The sequence below is a fragment of the Falco punctatus genome (genome assembly GCF_963210335.1).
Source record: "Falco punctatus genome assembly, chromosome: 7".
NCBI classification, from domain to species: Eukaryota; Metazoa; Chordata; class Aves; order Falconiformes; family Falconidae; genus Falco; species Falco punctatus.
Window position 1 is genome coordinate 11,482,781 of NC_137587.1, and position 13,206 is coordinate 11,495,986.

Below are 13,206 nucleotides of genomic sequence, written 5' to 3' on the forward strand. Positions count from 1 at the left end.
GTTTTGGGGGGAGTCTGCATTGATTTGTCGCATTTGCTTTAGTTTCCCCTTCAACGGTTCTGCAGTTCCTCACTATATTTTGGTGGCCTGGCTTTGTCGTTAACAGTACCCCCTCACCAACAGGCGGCATGCGTGCATACAGCCACAAGTGACAATACAGAATACTTGTATTGTCATGCTAATGAAGCAGCAGCACCCCTTCTCTGTCTCATAGCTGATGTGTTTCTTCTTCTGATTGCGTTTGTCCTTATCTTAAGAAGTCCATGCCATCTCCTGAATACACTCCAGCCGCAGACACGCTAGGAAAACTTCCAAGACTTATATAACTGCAGGTGTGATATTGGGACTGAACGTTGAAAACAATTGTTTTCACCCTGATGTAGAACGAGGAGGCTAATGTTTAGGGGATTGTTAAATATTTTATTTACTAAAGTGCAAAGAAATTCCTGATAGGAATAGTTTCATTCATGGCTTGCATCTCAGAGCAAGCACTTTGCCACATTCTGAATTTAGAATCTACCATGTGTAGGAAATGGATCAATACTAAATATTTTGAACAATTGAAAGAGTGGCTTCATATGAAATTTTACTTGAACTTCCTGAATAAACAACAGATGTTAGCCAGATGCCAAGAGGCGCACCAAGGTAACAATCTGTACTTGGTGTGGTAGGCACCTCCAGTGGTCCAACTTGTTAAAATTATTACAACAAAACAGGAGAAGTACTAGTAACCTTGTGGGAATGAAATTCCAATTGTGCAACAACTAGTGTCACTTTTTGCACATTGCACACAAATTTCAGAGTGCTAACAATTACTCCAAATGATCTGCGCTTCAGATAGTGCAATTCAGACACCGTGCTTTCTGCCTTATGTAGTATTCCTCTCCCAAAGGTTGCTACCCGATACATAGCTAGACACACAGTAACAAATGCTATTTAGCATCTTTGAAATTTGCAGTTTGTTGAAGTTTTAGAACCTGGAATATTGATGACTGTTTTATCCATAACCAGCGTTGCATAATTTTCGTTTCTTTATAATATTCTTTTATCAAAACTAGAAGATTTACGTATCCCCCATCTTTTTTTTTTACATTGTATGCCTAAGCAGTTGGTACTTGATGCATTGTAGCTAACCTTTTTAGACAGTCGTCTTCCAGAGAAAGGGAAGTTATTAACCCTGCTTGGCATCTGACAAGACAGTAACTTCTTTATGAATAAAATAATATCTTTGAGTGGTTTGTTAGAAGTTTCCTCTGTATTAAAAACTCATAGCTCAGAAGAAGCTTTCTTATGTGATACTCAGCTATGTGAAAGAAGGAAGGATTTTATTGGAACTGGTAGTATCGCTGTTCGTTGTGCCTGCTTGACCATTATCTGCCGGAAGATAGAACTGCAGACACTGGAAAGCTTATCTTTAAAAAGAAAGTATTTGTTATTAATGACATATAGCAAGCAAAGAGATTCTTCAGATTCTCTGGCCACATTTGTTTCATTTAATTAAGATTATTTATTTGATTTACATTTTCAAACTAGAATTTGTGAAGATTTTGGAGATTTCTCACTAACCACAAACTTAGAAGCTAAAGCTGGAAAGCACTGATTTTGGCAATGCCAGTTTCCTTTTCTCTTAAGTCAGTAAGTTTTCTATCATATAGAAGCATGAGCGTCTGTAAGAAAAAAAAAAAAAAAAAGAATACAGTGACACTGCATCAATGATAACTGTGTATCAAATGGAAAAGCCATAAGGGGTGCTCTGTCTCCTTAATTATATATCATGAATTTATTTTTCACAGGGCCATTAATTTTGGTATAGTGAAAGGAATAATGTATGCCATTAATATGTTCTGATTTAGAATTTTTTTGAACTGCCATATGCCAAGAATCTTGGCAAACTTTGCTATACTTCTGGCAATACAATTTTGATACATTTAATAAGGTTTCAACATACCTGTTACCTCATAGGTGGGAAAAAATAGACATTAGAAATAATGCATGATGCACTTTGTAGATACTACTTTATATGCTTTACAACAAATAATTGAAAATTTTAGGATTTTAGTGAATATTTATCCCATCCCTGAATCATACCGTTGTAGGCTTATCTGATATGAAGTCAAGTAAGAGCCATGGGTGAGTTCATCATATGACCCCTGCTGTTTTTTCTGGAAGAACATAGAGTTATTTCTAAAATCTGTTTTACTGTTTAGCAATGGAAATGGTTTTCCAAGTTCAAGCAAGAATCTTCAGGTTGGGAATATGATGTTCAGTCTTTCTTGTACTTTGATGTGCTCAGTTTTGCTGTTCTTCCAAATCCTAGTTCTGCTGACAGCTCACTTGATCTTTTTATAATTCAAAATGTGATTAATTGAATGCTGACATACAATGGTATAACTTGAAAAACTGAAGATTTCCAAGGCATTTATAAGTATCTGTTCAGGTGTTTCAGTTTCAAGAAATCATGTAACAGTTTCTCTGTATAAGACCTCAATATAAGAGGAAAGTTTTATATCTCAATATACAGTCATGTGTGTGTGTGTGCGTGTGGTATGCAGTAAGTGTGCAGTCACAGTAAGAGCTGTTTTTATTATCCTCACAGAATTTTCCCCCTGAACTATTATATCAAATTAATGTATTTTCTTTTGATGTCACAAGTCTATTTGAACAATAAGAGACTGTTGTAAGGAAAATTCTAGGGGAAATACCAGGCAGATTGGATTTCTTGTAAACCATGGGTGGCTGTGGTACTCAGAATGGCAAACCACTAATGCAAAATAAGCAAAATGCTCAGTACTTAAATAGCAGCTGCATTTAAGAATGTTGATGTTCGAGATTAGTGTTTTAATACGTTATATGGAAAATTGGTAGAGTTCAAAGTATCTCACATAAAGAAATGGTATACATGATGGCAGTGTGATGTAATAGAATCATCTAAAATAACTTTTGTATGGATAACATCACACTGAGGTTTGCCCGATTAAAAAAAGGCCAAATGAAAAGACAGCTAAGATTCCAAAGCATAAATTGTGCTATTTATGTTCATTAAGTATGGTTTGAAATCCTGTCTTAGGGACATCTTACCTAAATATATATCTCATGCTGCTCAGTAAATGAGGAGAGTATTGATTGGCATATGCTGCTTAAATCGATCACCTTGACAGCCAGAATTACAGTGATCTGTCAGTATTAATGACTGTCTTTCCAGCCTTGATACCTCTCCTTCGCTTGTCTCGTCTTGCCTCACTTCTGTTTGAAGTGCATTTTCTTGCAACCTCTGGTTTTGTCAGGGTAGGTACTTTTGTAGGGTTTTTTTGTCCCCTGAGTCCAATTTATTGCCTTGATCATGCAATTAGAGTTAAAATGCAGCACCAGGGAGCAAAAATAGGCAGTGTTCTGAGTAACAATTGGACCTCAGGGGTAGTGCAAGCCTGTTCTCAGCCATCTTTTATTAGTTACCTGTTGAAAGAATAGGATTGTTTTGCAATGAATAATTCCAAAGCATCACTTTAAATGCCTTTGATTTTAGCCACTAGAGACAACCGATTGAACGAACATTTGTGATAGGTTTTTAAACTCTTGCCTTAGCATTTGTCATATAGACACTTCAAATAACTGCTGGAGAAATACTTGCAGTTGTGTGTACCAAGTTGCTGGGTTTGCTGCATTTTCATGTAGACATACACATCATTTCAATTGGCTTTCATGCATTTTTAATGTGAGGAATAACTTGAAGTGTGAGGCTTGAAAGCTATGTTGTAATGTAGTGTATAGTCTGCGCGGTTTTTCACGAAACACATACATACTTTTCTTTAGCAGCAGTTCTGGATTTGTACATGTTCAGGTAAACATATTTTTCTTCAGTAATTGCCCCGCTTCTAATCCCACATAACCTACCTTCCCTGGCCCAGGTAGCTCTGCTGTCTCTGCCGCCTCTTATGGGCTATCCGCAGATACAAACTGGGATGCTGGGAGTGCCTCTGGAAGAGCTATAGTGTGTGTAAGCACATGGGTGTAAGTATAATGCTGTTATCATCAGCGCAAGATATATATAACTTGGTTTTTAATTGGTAGTACAGCTTTATTTACTAGTTAGTCTTCTCTAATGAGATGTATGAGACTCTTAAAAGTGGTAAAAAAGCAAAATATCAAAGGAGACAAAACTGATTGTCTCTACAATCTTCTGCTGATAATTGCACTTATAAAGAGCTGAATGCTTTGCTGATGTTGTAGAAAATTATGGGGAGACTCAAATATTTTTATGCTGTTAAGAAAAATATATTCTAGGTTCTTTTACTTCTGCATTCTTTATAAATTGCACCCATCTGAATTACCCATCCAAAGGGGGGTATTGGTTCTGCTGATTTCTGTATAAAATATGGATAGGCTTATGCCGGTGGCATTCTGTTTTAGAATAAAAGGATGTTAGTGGGCTACCCTGAAAAGCATTGAAGTGCTTTGTCAGCCTTCCAGAACTCCTGAATTTGGATCTGTCAGTACAGATTGCTTGAGGGAGGGGAGTTCCTCTTTGTTACTGCATCTTTTTAAGGTAAGAAATTTTTGTCTGTTGTAAACTGGAAGTTAGTAGAGCAATGACTTTTCCATTATAAAATGTGTTTTAAATGTGCATAGATCCCTCTTTTAAACAAAAATTTGCAGGGAGAAGGCTGAGAGTCCTTAAACTGGAATGAAAAAGATAAACTAGTTCAATCTTACACAGAGTTGATTGCTGTGTACATAACACAAAATGACAGGTTTTTTGTTAATACCTACTTAACCTTATTAATTAATTAAACATTTTGGATAACAAAAGCCCTTTGTTAAAATGTTAAGACTTTGGCCTCTTAAGGTATTAAAATTCATACAGATTTCTTTGATAGCTCTCACAAGTCTCTGAATAAAAGCAGGGAAGATTAAACAATTTTTCCTGGTGTTTCTAAAAATTAAAGGAATAAATGTTTTTAAACTATTTGAGCCCTATTTTTATGTCGAAAAAGACAGCATTGTTTATTGATTTGATCCTTTCTAGTCATAAACTCACCCCTAATAATAGATAAGTGACTTGCAAGCAACTTGAAAAGATTTGTACATTAAAACAGTAAAAGCTGTGTCTATATATAAAAGAATAAGTACATACCATTGTATATGGTTGATTCTGATATTGTATATCAGAATATTTAATATAAGGTGGGAAGTGTGGGAGATCATTCGTAACAAGCAAAACTGACAAACAGTAGTGTCTGTGAGATAAAATGATATTTTTGAGTGAGTTGAATAAGATATTGGCAAACTGTTTCTGCGTCATTCCGCCTATGGTAATCAAGACAGTTGGGGCATGCTTTCCAGTGCCAACAGAGGGATTAGAAGATGATAGGTACCAAAAAAAAAAATAATGAGGAGATTAATAGAAGCTAGCACATTGGTTGTCTTTGTTCTCCTACAGGTCTGTATTTCAGTTACTAAAAAAAGAGGTTATATATGATACCTGTCAGTATGTAGAAATACCTAGCTGGAGATGGAATATACTTCATGTAACAATATTCACAAATTAAACAGGTCAAAATAATAATAAGGAAGGGTGTATTTGTATTGTTTATTCTCTATGTGCCACATACTTAATAAAGAAACAGAATAAACTAGCATAAAGCAAGGATTAAAAGTTAGTATTATAGTAATTGGAATTACCATATGGTAGTCCAAAGGACATGAGTCCTAATCATAGCCTGGCCGATCACATTAATGTCAATACTTTCTAGATGTTAAGAAAATAGTTTAATTGCTGATTAACTGCACCTGAATAGATCTGTGGGTCACGAATACATCTATCTCCTTCTGAATGCTTCTCCTCCCAAACACAGAAGAACGCAGACTATTAGAAAATCTTTTAGTTTCTGCTTGCCAAACCATAGTTACCGTCCATCTGTTCTTGCCAATTGTGGAAAAAGGTCAGTTTTCAGCGAAGCCATGCGTTTCACAGAAGGTATGTGAAGTGAAATTTCACAGGGGACATGATGGATCCTGATTCTTAGTGATAAACCTTTGGGGCCAGCAGGGTTGGCATATGGTTCAGCATGATAGGAAGGCTTGGGTTCCCTGGCTTCACTTCTTTGGCGTGGAACTGATAAAACCTGGCTCTTAAGTAGTGTTTCGCTGGACACCAATCATGGGCAGCAGGAACTGCCCATTTAACTCTCTGTGGGAAGGAAGCCCAGGCTGTGTTCACAATAGTGCCATTGTAGTGCTGCAAACTGCTCTCAACAGCTTGACAGCACTGGGGAGGAGGGTGAAGGGGCTGCTTCGCTAATTGCCCTTCAAAATAAAGAAAGAGGGAAGTAACTGAAAATTCATATTTCTTTCCTTCCTTTAAATAGCAGAAGCCTGTCTTCGAGTTTTACGTTGTTTTTAAAACCGGCTTTAATAGCCTCCAAAGTGACTTGTAAGTAGACTATCTCATACCGGCACTGCAGCAACCCAGGGTAAAGAGAAATTGGTATGAAAGAAAAAAAGGAAGGCAGTTCTCAAGTTTATTAAGGTACAGCCTGGAATTAGTGACGAAATGTATCATGAGAGGGGTTTGCTTTGTTACTGTGTCGTGCAGAATTGCAAATTAATACGTATCTGTATGTGCAGTCTTTTTAGTAGGCAATATTTAATACCAATATAATTTTTATTTGTGTGATTTTACAGATTGTAGCGGTATCTTCATGAAAGGCACTTTCTTTACTGTTTCTTTCATCGATGAATATGTCTATATACAGAGAGAATATTTAAGGTAGAAATTTAAATATTTGAACATAGAAAGACAGCTAACACCAGAGAGCAAAGAGCCAGTTTTGCTTCTGTATTTTTACACTCGTCAGCCTTGATGACTTGAGTTAAAACCGATGCAACGCTGAGTGTGGCGTGGGGGTAAATCCCCTCCCACGATCAGGAGTTAATGCCTGGGGCTGTGCATTCCCCCCCTGGCCCGCGCTATTCCACATTATCTGTGGGCTGAAGCGGTGCCTGCAGCACCTCAGCATCTCTCGTCGGCACGTTTGGTGCCACATCCTTAATAAACTTCAGTCCCTTGGCCCGTTGGCCCTGTGCCGCCGCGGCTGCCTGCTGCGAAGCCACGGCTGCCTGCGAGCTGTTCTGTCTGCTGGCGGGAGCATCGCTCCAAAGAGGGCCTGAAGCCGTGGCAGCTGTAATGGGCTTCAAAACAATTAGCACAACATACCTTATAGGTTCATCGATTCCCATCTTGGATACATTAGTAAGATAAATCCTCCCTGGAAGTTGGAGTAGGAATTCTGCCCGCATAAGGGCTTCAGCACCGTTTCCTTCACTGTTTTGTTTTCACCTCTGTAGCCTGTTAGTAAAACAGGGACGAGTGGGGTGTTTGTAAATTCTGTCATTAGTCTTCTAACCACAGAGCCGGTAAAGCTGATGAGTAATCTGTTACAGTGTTGAGGTATTTATCCCTCCGACACTGCTAGCCATTTGATCTTACAGTCTTTTTAATTTCATGCTAAAATGCAGCTCAGGGTTTGTAAAACATACAATACACAACAAGCAGTACCGAAACCGAGCCTTTCTGCTATATGTTTGTGTTAATATGCCTCTGCTGTATTTCAAACAGATAATTCATTGAATGCCCATTCTTCCTCTTTCTGCAGAGTAGATTATATTTAAGTCAAGATTAATGGATAGATTCTGATGTTAAAACCCAGTCTCTGAGCCTGTTGTTCCCTAGAGGCATATAGTGCATTAGTTTAAGCCAATATGCTGCTTATCATAGATACTATGACACTGTCTTAAATGACAGTTTACTGTACTTTGTTACTGCTTACTCTGGAAATAAAATCACTATATTGTGTTCTCGATAATTACAATATTAAATAGAAACTTAATTGGATTACTGCACATTTAGATACAGATAGTTCTTAAGTAATTGTCCACTGTAAAATTTCTGATACTCGTTTTTTCTCTCATGCGGTGTGTTCTGTCAATGTCTAAGCTTAATACTCCGTTCAGTCACCACAGCTGAAAAAGTGCTGAAAAGAGATCTGCAGGGGCACTTTTTGGTGCAAAGGAGCATCTTTTCTCATATCGGTTTTCACTTTAACTTCATTGTTTATAAATCCTTCAGTAAGATGCTTTCACTTGCCAAAGTCCTTAAAATAAAATAAATTCTGGGTTCTGCAGAGTTGAACAACAAGTATTGTTAATTCAGATTTTTTTTCCCTTTGAAATTGCTAGAAGCCTGAGCATCAGTTTTGTCAGTTTTGCTGCCTAAGCAGATGATCAGAATTAGAATACATTCAGTTTAATAAGTAGATATATTTATATGGTTAGCTTAAAAAACCCCAGCTTTTTAATTTTAGATAGCTGGGGTTTATATAGTTTAATTCTGGAGAATTTTTATACTAAAATTAGACTTTATATTAAGTCTGTTACACTTGCACTTCAATTCCACGTATCTTTATAAGTGCCTTTTGTGAAGGAGCTTGGTGCTCCTGGTTACATTTTTCATTTCATAATTGAGTGTTTTAAGTGGTTAAGCATAGTCCAAATTTTATCCAATTCCAGCCTGTGTTAATGGTGCTACACTCACACTGCCTTAGCACCTGTTATGGATTTTGAGTCATCTGGCAGCCCGTGGGACTTAGATAAAGAAGTACCAGGTGTCCTGCCTGTCTCTTAATTGAGACGCAATGTAAACAATATAGACTTGGCAATATGGTTATAGGAATGGATTAAAGCTCAGCTTTGTCTGCGCTGATGAATCACAGCTTTTTCTTCCCAGCTGATGTTATAAACCACTGAAGAATTTAGTTAGCTGTAAGATCTGGTGGAGCAGCATAAAAATAAACAATATATCAAGGATTTTCCTAGAAGGATAGTGTTGCAGAATGTTAAAAGTATTGGGTTTTTAAATGAAAATGTCAGCATCAATTACAGTTTCTTGCAGTAATTTAGCAATTTTGAAAGTGCTTACACTGTAAAAATTAAGATTCTTATATAAATTCAGATAGAGTCAACGCCTTTCAATATATAACATGTTAGTAAACCAGGCGGAAATAGCATTGACTGGGAAACACTCAGTGGCTGCAACTTCATCTAGCCTATTTACCTTGCAGGACTTGTAACCATTTAGCCATAGGGTAGATATACTGGAAGTAATCTCCTTTAGCTGTAAGGTTAGTATTCTTAAAGAAAAAAGCCTCTAAATGGCAAAAGTATGTGTTGTTATAATTGGCCTGATCACTTTAAATTTATCACAGATGTATTGAACTTTCTAGTAGTGTAAAAAAATGCAAAGTAATTTTCATTATATTCATTTAAAGAATGATGCAACTACATGTGTTGGAAACAAATTGCAAGATCTGGAGTGATGGCATTAATTTCTATGGATTTATCTATTAGGTATTCCCTTATTATCTTCATGAAGAAATACACTTCAGATATTGCCTCAGAAAGCCCTTTTGCAATTACAACTTGTGTTGAAAAAAGATTTTTATTAAATATGTTAGTTATTAACTTTTATGTTTTCTTAAACTCTACAGTCTTAGTTTGTTAACATGTTTTTCATATTTATTTTCATTTTTAATGAGATACCTACTTTAATTAGTAGATTGACATATATAGATAGTATTTCTTAAAGTTAGTGATTTTGGATGATTAACACTGATCCTCTTCTGCAGTTTTAAAATATTTTCATGAAATGCAACATAAAAGTTTACTTTGAAAATGTAACTTTGATTCCTCTGAGTTTTATGTTCCATTTTTATGACTAAGAAAATATACTGTTACATTTTATTCCAAAGTGCTGTCAGTAGTATTAAAAATATGGTTTCAGTAGAGAAAAAAAACTACTTTAGAAGACTGTAGAATTTTTAATTCTTTCCCCTGTTTGGTAGTGTCAAGCATAGTAATTTCTTTACTTCTCTTTCACCTGAAAAGTTGCATCAGATATGAGGAGAATGAACTGAATTCTGCTTTACACATCATCAGCTTGGTGGCTAAGTTCCAATTGCATATGCAGAAGCTGCTTTCATTTACAGCATAGCTGTGTAAACAGATGCACAGAGCAAAATATTTATATGCCATTTTCAATATTGGCAGTGTTTAAGAAACAGAAAAGAGACCAGACAGACTCTGAGAAACCGAGTTGACTCAAGTAAACAGAAGTTGTAGCTGGGGGAAAAAAAAAAAAAAAAAAAAAGAATCTCTTTATTTGTATACTGTGCAAACTAGATGTGGAAATCACTGAAATGCAATAAATAGCGAACACCATGATGCCACTTCTACAGAGTCACTTTTCGGAATATAAGAGAACTTTGTAACTATTCCTCTCAGTGTGGCCAGTTGATACTGATCACCCACCTACATACAAAACACAGCTAGTTGCAGGGCTTCCAACGCTGGATCAATAGCAGCCCAACTCACATCCTTAATTCTAAGAGCCAACAAAGAGTACAAATTGCTGTGACTCAGTATGAGTTCAGCGGGTTTGACAACCACTACACAATCTCTTCTTTCAGAGCGAGATTTCCCAGAATAAACTTCCATCTCTGGGATGTGTGGGTTTTGTCTTCCTTTTGAAGTCAAATTCTGCTGTGGCTAACTTTACCTTTCAGCCTCTGTGAAACCTGGGTCCTAACCTGTACTTGTTATCTTTTTACAGGAGGCCATCCTCCTTTTACATGCTGATGTCAGGATTTGTAATTTACTAGGAAAAGTCTGCCCGATAAATTTGATGCTTTCATCATTTGAAGTACCTCAGACTGGTGCAGCTAATTCTTTGGGCTTTGCATGCCTTTTCAGGCCAGAGAGCAAGAAACTTAAAATCTCCTGCCATCATATGCCATTCACTGTGTCTCACTGTTTCTTTGTTTCCTTTGGTCTTTAATGTCCCGGGAGCATTTTTGTATGTTGACAATATTACAGATTTGGGGTTTTTTTTTAGAAAAAAAGAGGTATGCTTCTAAATTTGCTGAGGGGGCAAATCTGGTAAACAAGGGGGTGCCATCTTATGTAGCTTTACTTAAAACGTATACATGCAATTAAAAAACCTTTTGCAGGTGCCCATTGATCCTGTAAGCGAGTATCTCTGGGTGGAGGATTTTCATTTTCTGGTTAAGGATAGAGCGGTGCTTTGGTTTCTGCTTGTCTAAATTATTTTCCAAATGCCTGGGTGACAAAGTCATACTCTCCACAATCATATCAATATATATTGACTTCTTAGATGATTTTGCTAGCAGGTGGAACTGCCAATGATGCAGCTGTACATGCATTTCCGACAGTAGTTTGTAATTTAACCTGAAAAAGTCTATCTTACCATTCAGAAGTGCATTCTCTGGCTTTTTTCTGACAGGTATTTCTAGGCAATCATCAAAACCTCCTCTTAGCACTGGAATCAAAGAATCTCAGGTGCTACACACCGTCAGTATTGTGGTCATATAGTCCAATATACAGTTATATTGTGATATACTACACAGGTGTACACATATATATAAATACATAAGCATCAGGAGGGAGGATTTATGAATCAGACTTTCATGGAAGTGTCTCATTGCAACTTTTGTTCCTTTTTTCTGAATGAGACACAGTGATGGAAGAAAATTGAGCAAAGAGCCTACACCCTTACTCCCTTTCACAAAGAGAGTCCTCTTTGTTATAATCCCGATTATTATTTTTTTTGTGGTGGTTGTTGTTGTTTCCTAAAAAAAGAAGTCCTGTTATCAGTGTACTGGACTTGACCAGCCCATCAGTAGGGGTGTAGGGAGGCCTGCAGCACTGTTGAGTTTACAGCTTGGAAGTTCATCCTTCGAGGTTATTTCTTAAACTATAGTGATCTTTATGCATTTTAAGTCATCCAGACATAGTCTTGAAGCCATCTACTAAAATGGAATCTGAGGCTAAACATTTTATTGTGGAACCTGAAGTGGTAAATACTTTCTTTTGACTTTTGGAAAAATACAGAATTTCTGCCATTGATGACTTCAGGTACTTCACAAACGCATTCCTCTTAAATTTTGTTGAACAAATGAAGTATTGATCTGACGTTACAAATAATTCCATCACCGTTCTAATGTATTAATGAACTGTGCATCTCTTTAGCCTTTTTTTAAGCTTCTGTCATTGAGTAGGTTCCCCAGCATAAATCCTTCCCTTCAGAGGAAATAGGTCTTGATAAAAAAATTTCTGTATTTTTTTATCCCAAGAGTCTTGAGAGCATTTTGTTACAGAAATACTCTGTATGACTGACCCAAGTTCCTCCTGCCTGGCCTTTATAGGTGCCCGAGTCTAAAATATAGGTGATAAGAATGTCCACACCGCAAATGCCTAGTCTTGGATATCTCTGAAGGTCACAGGTATCTAAAGCTTTCATTGCCACTGTTCCCTGGGCACACACTGGAGCTGCCTGAGTCCTTGCTGTATCCTCAATAGCCACATGCCCAGTTCATGCCTCTCCTTATCCAACGAGTAGGTCGCTATTTCGTTGCTCATCTGGCCTGCAAGGCAGCAGTGCTAGGCGTTCTGAAGGTGTACTGGCTGGATTACAGCCCACACAAACACACCGGGAGGTAACCGCCGCTATATCAATCAGCCAGGAAATGAGAGCGGTTTCCAATTTTGAAGCCACATCTCCTGCCTCTCACAAAACTGTTCTAACCATTGGGACTGAGGACATTTTGTAATCAGGCACGCTCCGTTCACTGCTGAAATTGCCCTTCGTTTCATAAAATAAGATCTCCTCTGAATCTCAGGGAAAGTACCTGTGCATCTGTGTAGCCTGATGGTTATGGTGCTTCCCTGGGAGAGTCGAGTCCCTGGATTCCAGTCCCTGCTCAAAAAGCGTTTGTTATCAGATGGAACAGGCGCTAGGATTTCTTCTCCAGCCCTTTTGTGAACCTAGCGCTTAGATGCTCTGGTAGTAGATTACAGAATTGTCAAGTGCCATATCCTTAATTAAAGTCTTGGAAATTCTGCTCTGTGTTGAAACTGCTTTTTGTTCATTTTTTCAGCCTCAGGTTAATGACATTTTAGGATTGGTATTCCCTGGGTGATTGTAACATCATGCATGATTACTAATCATGCATACACTCTTCTTTAACTGCAAAATACTAGATAGATTTATTGTAATGCATTTTATTCAGTTCTAAAACTGAGAGGTGTGAATAAGAAGAGGGAAGAAAACACATGGTCAGGATGACACAGTAGATC

At 37.3% G+C, this 13,206-nt stretch overlaps 1 protein-coding gene and 1 long non-coding RNA gene across 13 annotated transcripts in view; one reads left to right on the top strand and one right to left on the bottom strand.

Annotated features, from left to right (window-relative positions):
* Positions 1-13,206, top strand: part of RALGAPA1 (Ral GTPase activating protein catalytic subunit alpha 1) — a 136,364-nt gene that overhangs the window by 108,219 nt on the left and 14,939 nt on the right. The window lies entirely within an intron of this gene.
* Positions 1,480-6,794, bottom strand: LOC308066958. The gene is made up of 2 exons (XR_013929381.1): positions 5,788-6,794; positions 1,480-3,983 (listed from the first exon to the last, which is right to left on the bottom strand). It is a non-coding gene; the product is annotated as an uncharacterized lncRNA (long non-coding RNA).